General features: G+C 38.5%; 2 non-coding genes across 2 annotated transcripts; one reads left to right on the forward strand and one right to left on the reverse strand.

The window, feature by feature from the left end:
- Window positions 1–3,865: 3,865 nt before the first annotated feature.
- On the forward strand, window positions 3,866–3,973 carry LOC148571353 (small nucleolar RNA R71). The gene has a single exon (XR_015908878.1). It is a non-coding gene; the product is annotated as a small nucleolar RNA R71 (small nucleolar RNA).
- Window positions 3,974–10,732: 6,759 nt separating this feature from the next.
- LOC148571354 (small nucleolar RNA R71) lies at window positions 10,733–10,839 on the reverse strand. Its single transcript, XR_015908526.1, has one exon. It is a non-coding gene; the product is annotated as a small nucleolar RNA R71 (small nucleolar RNA).
- Between the last annotated feature and the right edge of the window lie 3,481 nt (window positions 10,840–14,320).

The raw sequence follows: 14,320 nt of genomic DNA on the forward strand, positions 1-14,320 counted from the left end.
TAGTGTTATTGATTCTCCTAGTTAAGTATGTTGATTCTTGAACACAGTTACTTTATGAGTCTTAGCCGTGACCCTAAGCATTTTGTTTTCCAGTATTACCACCGGATACATAAATGCCACAGACACATAACTGGGTGAACCTTTTCAGATTGTGACTCAACTTTGCTAGAGTCCCTAATTAGAGGTGTCCAGAGCTCTTAAGCACACTCTTTTTGCTTTGGACCACGACTTTAACTGCTCAGTCTCTAGTTTTCACTTGACACCTTCTCGCCACAAGCACATGGTTAGGGACAGCTTGGTTTAGCTGCTTAGGCCAGGATTTTATTCCTGTGGGCCCTCCTATCCACTGATGCTCAAAGCCTTGGATCCTTTTTTATTTCACCCTTGCCTTTTGGTTTAAGGGCTATTGGCTTTTTCTGCTTGCTTTTTCTTTTTCTTTCTTTCTCTTTTTTTTTTCTTTTTTTCTTTTTTTTTGCCATTTTTTTTTCGCAAGCTTTTCACTATTTTTTCTTGCTTCAAGAATCAATTTTATGATTTTTCAGATTATCAAATAATATTTCTCCTTTTCCACCATTCTTTCAAGAGCCAACAATTTTAACATTCATAAACAACAATATAAAAAATATGCACTGTTCAAGCATTTATTCAGAAGAACAAAAGTATTGCCACCACATCAAAATAATTAAACTATTTTAAAATTCAAAATTCATGTACTTTTTTTTCTTTTTCAATTAAAAATATTTTTCATTTAAGAAAGGTGATGGATTCATATTTATAGCTTTAAGGCATAAATGATCATGTAATAAAGACACAAACATAGATAAACATAAAGCATAAAATTTCAAAAAACAGAAAAATAAGGAACAAGAAAATTAAAGAACGGGTCCACCTTAGTGATGGCGACTAGTTCTTCCTCTTGAAGATCTTATGGAGTGCTTGAGCTCCTTAATGTCTCTTCCTTGACTTTGTTGCTCCTCTCTCATGACTCTTTGATCTTCTCTAATTTCATGAAGGAGGATGGAACGCTCTTGGTGCTCTACCCTTAGTTGTCCCATATTGGAACTTAATTCTCCTATGTAGGTGTTAATTTGCTTCCAATAGTTTTGTGGAGGAAAATGAATCCCTTGAGGCATCTTAGGGATTTCATGATGAGGAATTTCCTCATGCTCTTGTCCATGAGTGGGATCTCTTGTTTACTCCATCCTTTTCTTAGTGATGGGCTTGTCCTCTTCAATGAGGAGTCTTGTCCACAACTTCATAGAAGTGGTCTTGATGGACCTTTGAGATGAATCTCTCCATCTCCCATGACTCAGAGGTAGAAGCTTTTGCCTTCCCTTTCCTCTTTCTAGAGTTTTCTCTGGCCTTTGGTGCCATAAATGGTTATGGAAAAACAAAAAGCAACGCTTTTACCACACTAAACTTAGAAGGTTTGCTTGTCTTCGAGCAAAAGAAGAAGGAAGCGACTAGAGGAAGAAGAAATAGAGGAGATGGAGGGGGGTTAGTGTTTCGGCCAAGGGGGAGAAGTAGTGTTTAAGATGTGTGAAAATGAAGGGGTGAAGATGGGTTTATATAGGAGTGGGGAGATGGTATGGTTCGGCCATGTATGGGTGGGTTTGGGAGGGGAAGTGGTTTGAATTTGAATGGTGAGGTAGGTGGGGTTTATGATGGATGGATGTGGATTGGTGAAGGGTTTATGGAGAAGAGGGTAGGATTTGATAGGTGAGGGGTTTTTGGGGAAGAGGTATTGAGGTGATTGGTGAAGGGTATTTGGGGAAGAGTATTATGAAAAGGTGTGAAGAAGAGAGAGAGTGAGTTGAAGTTGGTGGGGATCTTGTGGGGTCCACAGATCCTGAGGTGTCAAGGAATTCTCATCCCTGTACCAATGAGGCGTGTAAAACACCCTCTGCTGCCAGTCCTGGCGTTAAACGCCAGGTTGCTGCCCATTTCTGGAGTTTAACGCCAGCTTCTTGCCCTTTTCTGGCGTTCAACACCAGTCTGGGGTCCATTTCTGGTGTTAAACGCCCAGAATGGTGCCAGACTGTGCGTTTAACACCCATTCTGTTGCCCTTACTGGCGTTTAAATGCCATTAGCCTTCTCCTCCAGGGTGTGCTATTTTTCATTCTATTTTTTAGTTTGTTTTTGCCTTTTCAATTGTTTTTGTGACTTCACATGATCATCTACCTACAGAAAATATAAAATAACAATAGAAAATAGAAATCTAACATAGATAAGTAAAATTGGATTGCCTCCCAACAAGCGCTTCTTTAATATCAGTAGCTTGACAGTGGGCTCTCATGGAGCCTCACAGATACTCAGAGCATGATGATAGCCTCTCAACACCAATCTTAGAGTTTGGTTGTGGCCTCCCAACACTAAACTTAGAGTTTGAATGTGGGAATTTTGTTTGACTCTGTAGTGAGAGAAGATTTTCATGCTTCCTCTCCATGGTTACAGAGGGAGATCCTTGAGCTTTAAACACAAGGGAGTCCTCATTCACTTGAAGGACCAATTCTCCTCTGTCAATATCAATCACAGCTTTTGCTATGGCTAGGAAGGGTTTGCCAAGGATGATGGATTCATCCATACACTTCCCAGTGTCTAGGACTATGAAATCAGCAGGGATGTAGTGGTCTTCAACCTTTACCAAGACATCCTCTACAAGTCCATAAGCCTATTTCCTTGAATTGTCTGCCATCTCTAGTGAGATTCTTGCAGCTTGTACCTCAATGATCCCTAGCTTTTCCATTACAAAGAGGGGCATGAGGTTTATGCTTGACCCTAGGTCACACAGAGCCTTCTCAAAGGTCATGGTGCCTATGGTACAAGGTATTGAGAACTTTCCAGGATCTTGTCTCTTTATAGGTAATTTCTGCCTAGTCAAGTTATCCAGTTCTTTGGTGAGCAAGGGGGGGTTCATCCTCCCAAGTCTCATTACCAAATAGCTTGGCATTTAACTTCATGATTGCTCCAAGGTACTTAGCAACTTGTTCTTCAGTAACATCTTCATCCTCTTCAGAGGATGAATATTCATCAGAGCTCATAAATGTCAAAAGTAAATTCAATGGAATCTCTATGGTCTCAGTGTAAGCCTCAGATTCCCATGGCTCCTCATTAGGGAACTCCTTGGAGGCCAGTGGACGTCCAGTGAGGTCTTCATCAGTGGAGATTACTGCCTCTTCCTCCTCTCCAGGTTCGGCCGTGTGGGTCATGTTAATGGCCTTGCACTCTCCTTGTTTCAGTCATAAAACTTTGAGTGCTTTTAATTAGATCAGAGACTACAGTTGCTAAGTCAGAGTGACTCTACTTAGAATTCTCTGTCTGTTACTGAGAAGATGATGGAAAGGGCTTGCTATTGCTAAACCTATTTCTTCCACCATTATTGTTGTTGAAGCCTTATTGAGGCCTCTGTTGATCCTTCTATGAGAGGTTTGGATGATTTCTCCATGAAGGATTATAGGTGTTTCCATAGTGTTCTCCCATGTAATTCACCTCTTCCATTGCTGGGTTCTCAGGATCATAAGCTTCTTCTTCAGATGAAGCTTCTTTGGTACTGCCTGTTGCTGCTTGCATTCTAGACAGACTTTGAGAAATTATATTGACTTGTTGAGTCAATATTTTGTTCTGAGCCAATATGGCATTCAGAGTATCAATTTCAAGAACTCATTTCTTCTGACTTATCCCATTATTCACAGGATTCCTTTCAGAAGTGTACATGAATTGGTTATTTGTAACCATTTTAATGAGTTCTTGAGCTTCCGCAGGCGTCTTCTTCAGATGAAGAGATCCTCCAGCAGAGCTGTCCAATGACATCTTGGATAGTTCAGATAGACCATCATAGAAGATACCTATGATGCTCCATTCTGAAAGCATGTCAGAAGGACACCTTCTGATCAATTGTTTGTATCTTTCCCAAGCTTCATAGAGGGATTCACCTTCCTTCTGTCTGAAGGTTTGGACTTCCACTCTAAGCTTGCTCAATTTTTGAGGTGGAAAGAACTTTGCCAAGAAGGCATTGACTAGCTTTTCCCAAGAGTTCAGGCTTTCTTTAAGCTGTGAATCCAACCATGTTCTAGCTCTGTCTCTTATAGCAAAGGGAAAAAGCATAAGCTTGTAGACCTCGGGATCAACCCCATTGGTCTTGACAGTGTCACAGATTTGCAAAAATTCAGCTAAGAACTGATGAGGATCTTCCAATAGAAGTCCATGAAACTTGCAATTCTGTTGCATCAGAGAAACTAATTGAGGCTTAAGCTCAAAGTTGTTTGCTCCAATGGCAGGGATTGAGATGCTTCTCCCATAGAAGTCGGGAGTGGGTGCAGTAAAGTCACCAAGCACCTTTCTTGCATTGTTGGCATTGTTGTTGTTTTCGGCTGTCATGTCTTCTTCTTGTTTAAAAAAGTTCTGTTAGGTCCTCTATAGAGAGTTGTACTTTAGCTTCTTTGAGCTTTCTCTTCAAGAGTCCTTTCAGGTTCAGGATCAGCTTCAACAAGAATGCCTTTGTCCTTATTCCTGCTCATATGAAAGAGAAGAGAACAAGAAAGTATGGAATCCTCTATGTCACAATATAGAGATTCCCTTATGTGAGTAGCAGAAGAGGAGAATAGAAGAAGGAGAAGAGAAAAATTTGAAAATTAATTAAAATAAAATAAAAATATTTTTGTTTTTATTTTAAATATTAATTAGAATTCAAAGATTAAAAAAGAACAATTAAATTAAATTAAAATTTAAAACAATTAGTTAATTAAAAAGAATTTTGAAAAAGGGGGAAGGAGTTTTCGAAAATTAGAGAGAGAAAATTAGTTAGGTAGTTTTGAAAAAGATATGATTGAAATAGAAAATTTTTAAAATCAAACAAAAAGTCAGGTAGTTAATTGAAAAAAAAGATTTGAAAATCAAATTTGAAAAGATAGGAAGTTAGAAAAGATTTTGAAAATGGATTTTTGAAAAAGATATGATTGAAATGATTGAAATTATTTTGAAAAAGATTTGAAAAGGAAATTAAAAAGATTTGATTTTTAAAAAGATTTTGAAATTAGCAATCAAAAAGATATGATTGAAAATTATTTTGAAAAAGATATGATTGAGAAGATATGATTGCAATTAATTTGAAAAAAGATATGATTTAAAAGATATGATTGAAGAGGAAATTAAAAAGATTTGATTTTGAAAATTAAAGTTGATTACTTGACTAATAAGAAACTAAAAGATATGATTTTAAAATTTAAATATTGAACCTTTCTTAATAGGCAAGTAACAACTTGAAAAAATTTTTGAATCAAAACATTAAATGCTAGTAGTAATTTCGATAATTATGAAGCAAAATAAGGAAAAGAATTTGGAAATTAATTTTTAAAATTTTTGAAAAGAATTAAAGGAAAAATGAAAAAGATTTTGAAAAAATTTAAGCAAGAATTCGAAAATATAAAAAGGAAATTAAAAAAGATTTGATTTTGAAAAAGATTTGCAAAGATAGGATTTTTAAATTGAAAATTTTAATTGACTCATAAGAAACAACTAAATTTTGAAAATTTTTTGAAAAAGTCAACTCAAATATTCGAAATTTATAAGTGAAATAAGGGAAACATATTTTTTATTTTTGAATTTTTAATGATGAGAGAGAAAAACACACAAATGACACAAGACATAAAAATTATGAATCCAAACAAAAAATGCATGCAAGAACACTTTGAATGTTAAGATGAATACCAAGAATACTTTGAAGATCAAGATGAATATCAAGAACTTATTTTTGAAAATTTTTAAGAAAAGAAAAATATGCAAGACACCAAACTTAGAAGTTTTCAATATTTAGACACCAATGATTCTAAAATGCATATGAAAAACAAGAAAAGACACAAAACATAAAAATGCAAAAATCAAATAAGGAAAATCATCAAGAACAACCTGAAGATCATGAAGAACACCATGCATTAATTTTTCGAAAATTTTTAAGAAAAATAAAAGAATGCAATTGACACCTGATAAACCATTATTTTATGGTTTATATTGTGCTTAATTGTGCGGTTTTATCAAATCTTTACCCACTTATTCATATGATTAGCATGCATTTATAATTCCTCCCTAAAAATACTTCTTGGGTGAAAACTTGCTTCCTAGAGACTTTTAATTTTGTATTTTAATTCTCCTTTATTCCATTCGATGCCGTGATCTGTGTGTTAAGTGTTTCAGGCTTTATAAGCATAAATGACTTGGAGATTAGAAAGGAAACTTGAAAAAATGGAAGGAACACAAGAAATTAAGGAGATGACCAGCGAGAAGTGACGCGGACGCATGGCTCACGCGACCGCGCGGATTAGAAACTGCACAAGTGACGTGAAGGCGTGGACGACGGCACGTGTGGCAAGGCAAAATGCTGGATGACGCGAACTAAATGACGCGATCGCGTGACGTGTGCGATCTGCAGAATCTGCAGAATTCGCTGGGGGCGATTTTTAGCCCTGTTTTGACCCAATTTTCGGCCCAGAAAAGCAGATTTGAGCCAGGGAACATGCAGAGACGAGAGGACAATATTCATTCCGCATAATTTTAGTTTTAGATCTGATTTTACTCCTCCTATAGGTTTTCTCTCTACACATTCATAGTTCTTAGGATTTTGATTTTATTTGCTTCTTGGACTGGGATATTGAGAAGAGTTATTACCTCCGCCAATACTTCATTACTCTAGTTTGTTTTCCTTATTTGCCTCTTACTCTTCCATGTCCTTAATTTATTTAGATTACTATTGGATTATTTTTAGAATTTATTAATATAAAAACTATTTTTATTTTTAATTGATCTTTTTTATTATTATCTATCATGTCTTTCTTTATTTCTCTTTATTATTTTGTGAAGTTTACATTCATAATGAGCGAGTAGTTCCATAACTTGATTGGGAGTTGATTGAAAGGAGGACCTTGAGTTGGAATGCTCAAGAGAAAAATTGTAATTGGGTTTATTGTTAGCTTATCCTCTAGTCACTGACACTAATCCATTCCAAGGGAGAGGATTGGAACTTGTGAATAGAAATAGCTTTCCAACTTGCTTGACTTTCCTCTACCTAGTAAGGGATAACTAAGCAGAACAACCTTCAATCATCAATTAATCTTGAGAGTACTCCAACAAGAATAGGGCATCCAACTAATCTACTCCCGGTCAAGGTTTTTACTTAAAATTACATAAATTCTCTAATTTAATTTCCTGTTTATCAACTCAAACCATTTTTGAAAACATCTGATTAATAAAATAGCACGTCTTTCTACAACTCGTTGGGAGACGACCTGGGATTCATACTCCCAGTATTTTAATTTTAATTTTGTGACAACCCTTCTAAATTGATAAGTGGATTTTTGGTTGGTTAAGAACTGTACTTGCAACGTATCTCTTATAAAAATTTCTTGACTCGCCAATTTCTGCCACGTCAACACCAAACTTAAAAATTGACACTAAACTCAAACAAGAAATATAAAAATTTTTGGTTTTTATGATTTTGTTAATTTTGTTGGTTTTTTTTTCGAAAATTATTTTGGGAAAAACGAAAAAGAAGAAAAAAATTTTTTTTATCCTGAGATTGAAAGAACTATCTCACAAATAAGGCAAGCTGATGCCAGGGCATTTTGGCCAGTTTCACTGACCTTTTCTTTATGGTTTTAAGGTAGTTTCATGCATTTTCTTAGGAAATAAGCAAGTTTTGGGTAAATAATCACTTACATCTTGATTCAAGCAAACATTGTGAATTTTACATGATTTTGTGAGAATTATACATGAATTAAAGGACAAATTGAATGACGCATGTCTCATAACTTGGATCAGAGCTTTGATGCACTTTATTGCTTGATTTCAGGATAAAGGAAGCAAGGAAGAACCACGTTAGCAGCCACGTTAGTCTAGCTAACGTGACCACTAACATGGAATGAAGGCTAGCTTGCAACGTTAATGAGAAAAGTGATTGCCAATAACGCCTTCGTAAGCCATCATAGTCTACGTTAGTTGCCACGTTAACTATAGTTAACATGGAAGCTAACGTGGAAGAGAAGTAGAACTCCAACGTTAGTGGTAAAAGTAAGTGCCACTAACGTTCCAAAAGGGGCAATTGGCCACGTTAAGATCCACGTTAACTTAGTTAACGTGAGCTCTAACGTGGAAGAAGAAGATGATGCCAACGTTAGTGACACTCACCTTTGTCACTAATATTTGACTAAGCCCATATTGGCTACGTTAAAAGCCACGTTAACCTAGTTAACGTGGACTCTAACGTGGAGGGAGCAAGAATCACCAACGTTAGTGACACTCACCTTTGTCACTAACGTTGGATTGAGCCACTATGAGCCACGTTAGTTGCCACGTTAATTACATTAACGTTGAAGCTAACGTGGAGAAGAGGGATGATGAGCCAACATAAGTGACACTCACCTTTGTCACTAACGTTGGAGATGGCTATCAATGCCACGTTAGAAGTCACGTTAAATTAGTTAACGTGAACTTTAACGTGGGAAGTAGGGGCGTTCTGAAGCGTTAGTGACAAAGGTAAGTGTCACTAACGCTCTCGAAGATTTGGCAAGCCTACGTTAAAGGCCATGTTAACTATTCTAACGTGAACTCTAACGTAGGGAGAAAGGGGTACTCTCAACGTTATTGAAAAAGGTAAACCCCAGTAACGTTTGCGAAGGGCCAAGGGTCAACATTAGTGCCACTAACGTTGAAGTTAACGTTCTCAACCCCCCATTTTCACTTAACGTTGCTACCACTAACGCCCTAAGCTAAAGTCCCTGCCTACTTCACAATTTCTCTGCAAGTAAAGCTGAGCCCACTGAAGAAGATAACTGCTTTAACTCAAGATCCAAAGGCCCATATCCAAGACTTGAAGAGCCAACTAGAAGATCAGAAGAGTAGTATAAATAGGGAGAGCTTTGAACTAGAAAAAAGAGCTTTTGGCATTATTAGAATTACTCTCTGTATTTTACTTTCTCTACACTTCTAGTTTAACTTTCAGAATGTGCTCTCCATCTTTGCTTTCCATTCCCAGAGCTATGAACAACTAAACCCCTTTCATTGGGTTAGGGAGCTCTGTTGTAATTTGATGGATCAATAATAGTTTTCATAATCCTTCTTCTTTCTTTTCTCTTTATTTTACTAGAAAGCTTTCAATCTTCATCCAATTGAGTAGTTATCTTGGAAAAGAAGCTATTCGTACATGGACCTCTTCTGAACCTTGGAAAAGGGATGAAGAGATCATGCTAGAAATGTTTTCTCATCTTGGACCGAATTGGGGTTTGGGCGGATATGGTGACATATAATTCTCCTAATACTTTGATTTGGAAATACATGTGGTATAATCAGTAACCACACTTCATCTCTTCTCATGAGCAATTAGACCAAGGAATTGGCTATTGATCTGATTTGAAAGATTGAATTACCAAGGAATTGGAATTCAATCACTTAAGATTGCCAAGGAGATCAATGAATGCATTGATTGAGGAAGAGATGAAAATGAACTTGATCCGGAGAATACAACATCTCCTAAGCCCAATGAATTCCCCATTTCTGATCTTACCCATTCTCTTTACTTATTGCCATTTACTTTCATGCTAAACCTCCCTTCCCATTTAAGATTCTACAATTTACTTCCCGTCATTTATTTTCTGCTATTTACTTTCCCGCCATTTAATTTCCTGCAATTCTCAACTCACTTTCTGCTTAGCTCAACTAGAACATTCTTCCAATTAAAGTTGCTTGACCAATCAATCCCTGTGGGATTCGACCTCACTCTATTGTGAGTTTTTACTTGACGACAATTCGGTATACTTGCCGAAGGAAATTTGTTGAGAGACAAGTTTCCGTGCATCAAGTTTATGGCGCCGTTGCCAGGGATTGATTTTGTATCAACAATGATTAAATTGGTGGATAACTAGATTGAGCATTTGTTTTTATTTTGTTTGATTTAAGTTCATTTGAGTAATTTACTTTCTGTTTAGCTATTTCCTTCCCTTTCCCCTACCCATTTTCTTAGTTGTTTACAATTCAGTCACTAACCCACTAACTGTTTGATATATTGCATCACTCACACTAAATCCTAAACCCTAAACCCTAAACCCTTGCTTTTGCTTTGTCTGCATCTATCTCTCTTGCTTTTACTTTGTTGGTTGTATGACAGGTAGAAGAAGCGGGGCTTCAACTTCCTTTGATTCTGAACCTAAGAGGACCTTCCTTAGATTAAGGAGGGAAGCAAGAGGAAAGAGAGTAGTTGGTACTGAAGAAGAGGAAGAGTACTTTGAACCAGACATGGAGGAGAATATGGAGAACCATCATGAAGAAGAGGCTCACAACCATGGTAGAGAAGGTCCAGCGCATCAGGCTGGACAAGAGAGAAGAGTTCTGGGTTCTTACATCAACCGAAACCCAGGAAACTGTGGAAGTAGCATCCAAAGGCCAACCATACATGCCAACAACTTTGAACTAAAGCCACAGCACATCACCCTTGTTCAGAACAATTGTTCATTCGGAGGAAGTGTCCAAGAAGACCCCAATCAACATCTAACCACCTTCCTGAGGATATGCGATACTGTGAAGTCTAATGGTGTTCATCCTGACACCTATAGACTACTTCTGTTTCTCTTCTCACTCAAGGACAAAGCATCTAAATGGCTGGAATCCTTTCCAAAGGAGAGTTTAGCAACCTGGGAAGATGTGGTGAACAAGTTCTTGGCAAGATTCTATCCTCCTCAACGGATCAACAGGTTGAGAGTTGAGGTACAAACATTCAGGCAGCAGGATGGTGAGACTCTATATAAAGCATGGGAGAGGTTTAAAGACTTGACAAGAAGATGCCCGCCAGATATGTTCAATGAATGGGTGCAGTTGCACATTTTCTATGAAGGCCTTTCGTATGAATCAAAGAAGGCAGTAGACCACTGATCCGGGGGATCTCTGAACAAGAAGAAGACCATTGAAGAAGCCATAGATGTCATTGAGACTGTAGCAGAGAATGACTACTTCTATGCTTCTGAAAGAGGCAATACTAGAAGAGTGATGGAGCTGAACAATGTGGATGCACTGCTAGCTCAAAATAAGATGATTACCAAGCAATTAGCTGACCTCACCAAGAAGATGGAGAGGAATCAAGTAGCAGCAATCACCACTTCAGCAGCAACCCAAGAAGGAGTGAATGAAGAAGTAGAGGGTGATCAGGAACAAGCCAACTACATTGGGAGTTCACCTAGGCAGAACCATGACCCATACTCCAAAACATATAATCCTGGTTGGAGAAACCACCCAAACTTTGGGTGGGGAAATCAACAAGACCAAGGCCAAGATCAGAGACGTCCCGACCCCAACAACACAGCTCACCAACATGCCACACAGAGACTATATCAGCACCCACCTAACAACCCTTTTTAACATCCATATCAAAACCAAACTAGCCATTCTCATCCCTCCAATCTCAACTCACCATCACCATCCGAGGATAGACTCTCAAAGATTGAGACCCTAGTCGGGAGCATATGTAAGGAGATTCAAGAAAGTAAGATGTTCCGAGAAGAGGTGCGATCCAACATGCAGAATCAAGAGGCTGCCATCAAGAAACTTGAGACACAAGTTGGTTACCTACTCCAGCAAACTCCTGTTCATAACCTTGGTAGCAACATTGAGCCAAACCCAAGGAAGGAGTGTCAAGCTATCACCCTCAGAAGTGGTAAGGAGTTGAAGGAGACCTCCAAGAAACCACAAGAGGAGGACCCAAATGAAAGGAAGGAGGAATAAGAGGAAGTTCAAGTTCCCATCTCCAATTCACGTAAAAAGGGAGAAGAGCTGAAGCCATATGTTCCAAGAGTCCCATATCCTCAGCAATTGAGGAAAAAGGGGGATGACAGCCAATTCTCAAGGTTTCTAGAAATCTTCAAGAAACTACAGATTAACATACCCTTTGCTGAAGTAATAGAGCAAATGCCGCTCTATGCCAAGTTCTTGAAGGAATTGATGACCAAAAAGATAAGTTGGAAGAACAACGAAACGGTGATACTAACCGAGGAATGTAGTGCCATCATTCAGCACAAGCTACCCGAGAAATTGAAGGATCCTGGGAGCTTTCAGATCCCCTGTATTATAGGAGAGATCACGGTGGAGAAGGCTCCGTGTGATTTAGGAGCCAGCATAAATTTGATGTCAGTAGCCATGATGAAAAAAATGAAAATTGAGGAGGCCAAGCCAACAAAAATGGCCCTACAACTGGCAGATCGATCATTCAAGTTTCCTCACGGCATAGTAGAAGACTTGCTAGTGAAGGTAGGAGACTTTATCTTCCCAGCAGACTTTGTGGTGTTGGATATGAAGGAAGGAGCCAAAGCTTCTATCATTCTGAGCAGACCATTCCTAGCCACTGCTGGAGCTATCATTGATGTCCAGAAAGGTGAACTGACAATGAGGTTACACAATGAGAAGATGATATTCAATGTATTCAAAGCCATGAGTTACCCACAAGAACCAATGGGAGAGTGTATGAGGTTGGATTCACTAGAAGATTTAGCACAAGATACTCTCGTAGAGGAAGAATTTGAGGGGTTGACAGAAGAAGAGTCAGCTTCAAGCGAAGAGGTTACAGCAGCAGAGGTTCACATTCAAGGCACATTAGAAGGGAAGAGTGAAGGAAAGGAAGCACCTAAACTTGAACTCAAAACCCTGCCACCCACCCTCAAATATGCATACTTAGGGGAGAATGAAAGTTACCCAGTGATCATTAACTCAGCCCTCAGCCACAGGCAGGAAGAGGAACTACTCCAAGTGTTGCGAAAGCATAAGGATGCCATTGGATGGACCCTCGCTGACCTGAAAGGAATCAGTTCGGCTATATGCATACATAAGATATTGTTGGAAGATGATGCCAAACCATCCATTCAACCCCAAAGGAGGCTGAATCCAGTCATGAAGGAAGTGGTACAGAAAGAAGTTATGAAGCTATGGCAGGAAGGGGTAATCTACCCGATCTCAGACAGCCCCTAGGTCAGCCCCGTGCATGTTGTGCCAATAAAGGGAGGAATCACTGTAGTCCCCAATGAGAAGAACGAACTGATCCCCACCAAGACCGTCACAGGATGGCGGATGTGCATAGACTACAGAGAACTGAATGAAGCTACAAGAAAAGATCATTTCCCCCTTCCATTCATGGATCAGATGCTGGAAAGACTTGCAGGACACGTATATTACTGTTTTCTCGATGGTTATTCAGGATACAATCAAATAGTGGTTGATCCGAGAGACCAAGAGAAAACCTCATTCACATGCCCATATGGAGTGTTCGCCTACAGGCGCATGCCATTTAGGCTATGTAATGCACCTGCGACTTTCCAATGCTGCATGCTTTCTATCATATCAGATATGATAGAGAAATTCATTGAAGTTTTTATGAATGATTTCTCGGTATTTGGAAAGTCCTTCCCTAGTTGCCTAAATCACCTAGCCCTGGTATTAAAAAGATGTTAAGAAACTAATTTGGTCTTGAACTGGGAGAAATGTCACTTTATGGTGACAGGAGGAATAGTTCTTGGTCATAAGGTTTCTAACCAAGGCATTGAAGTGGACAGAGCCAAGGTGGAACTCATTGAAAAATTACCTCCACCAAGTGATGTCAAGGCAATTAGGAGTTTTCTAGGGTATGCTGGCTTTTACAGAAGGTTTATTAAGGATTTTTCAAAGATAGCCAAGCCCTTAAGCAATCTCTTTGTATCTGATACACCATTTATCTTTGATGAAAAGTGCATGCTGGCATTTGAAAACTTGAAAAAGAGGTTGTCCTCTGCCCCTATCATTTCCCCATCTGACTGGAACCTACCATTTGAACTGATGTGCGATGCATCTGATTTCGCAATTGGGGCAGTGTTAGGACAGAGGAAAGATAACCTGGTCCATGTGATATACTATGCCAGCAAAGTCCTCAATGATACCCAAAGAAACTATACCACTACTGAAAAGGAGTTACTGGCAATAGTTTTTGCAATTGACAAGTTTAGATCATACCTCATTGGTGCCAAAGTGATTGTCTTCACAGATCACACAGCACTTAAATATTTGTTTGCCAAGCAAGAATCAAAACCAAGACTAATAAGATGGATCTTATTGTTGCAGGAATTCAATATTGAAATCAAAGACAAGAACGGAGTGGAGAACAAGGTAGCAGATCACGTATCCAGAATCCCTCATGATAAAGGAGGAACACATGATACAAATGTAAATGAGTTCTTCCTAGATGAGCAATTGATGACGATTCACAGAGCACCCTGGTTTGCAGATATTGCCAATTTTAAGGCAACTGGGGCTTTACATCCAGAC

This window comes from Arachis ipaensis, chromosome B3 (genome assembly GCF_059453495.1).
Source record: "Arachis ipaensis isolate K30076 ecotype BB chromosome B3, ASM5945349v1, whole genome shotgun sequence".
NCBI lineage: Eukaryota > Viridiplantae > Streptophyta > Magnoliopsida > Fabales > Fabaceae > Arachis > Arachis ipaensis.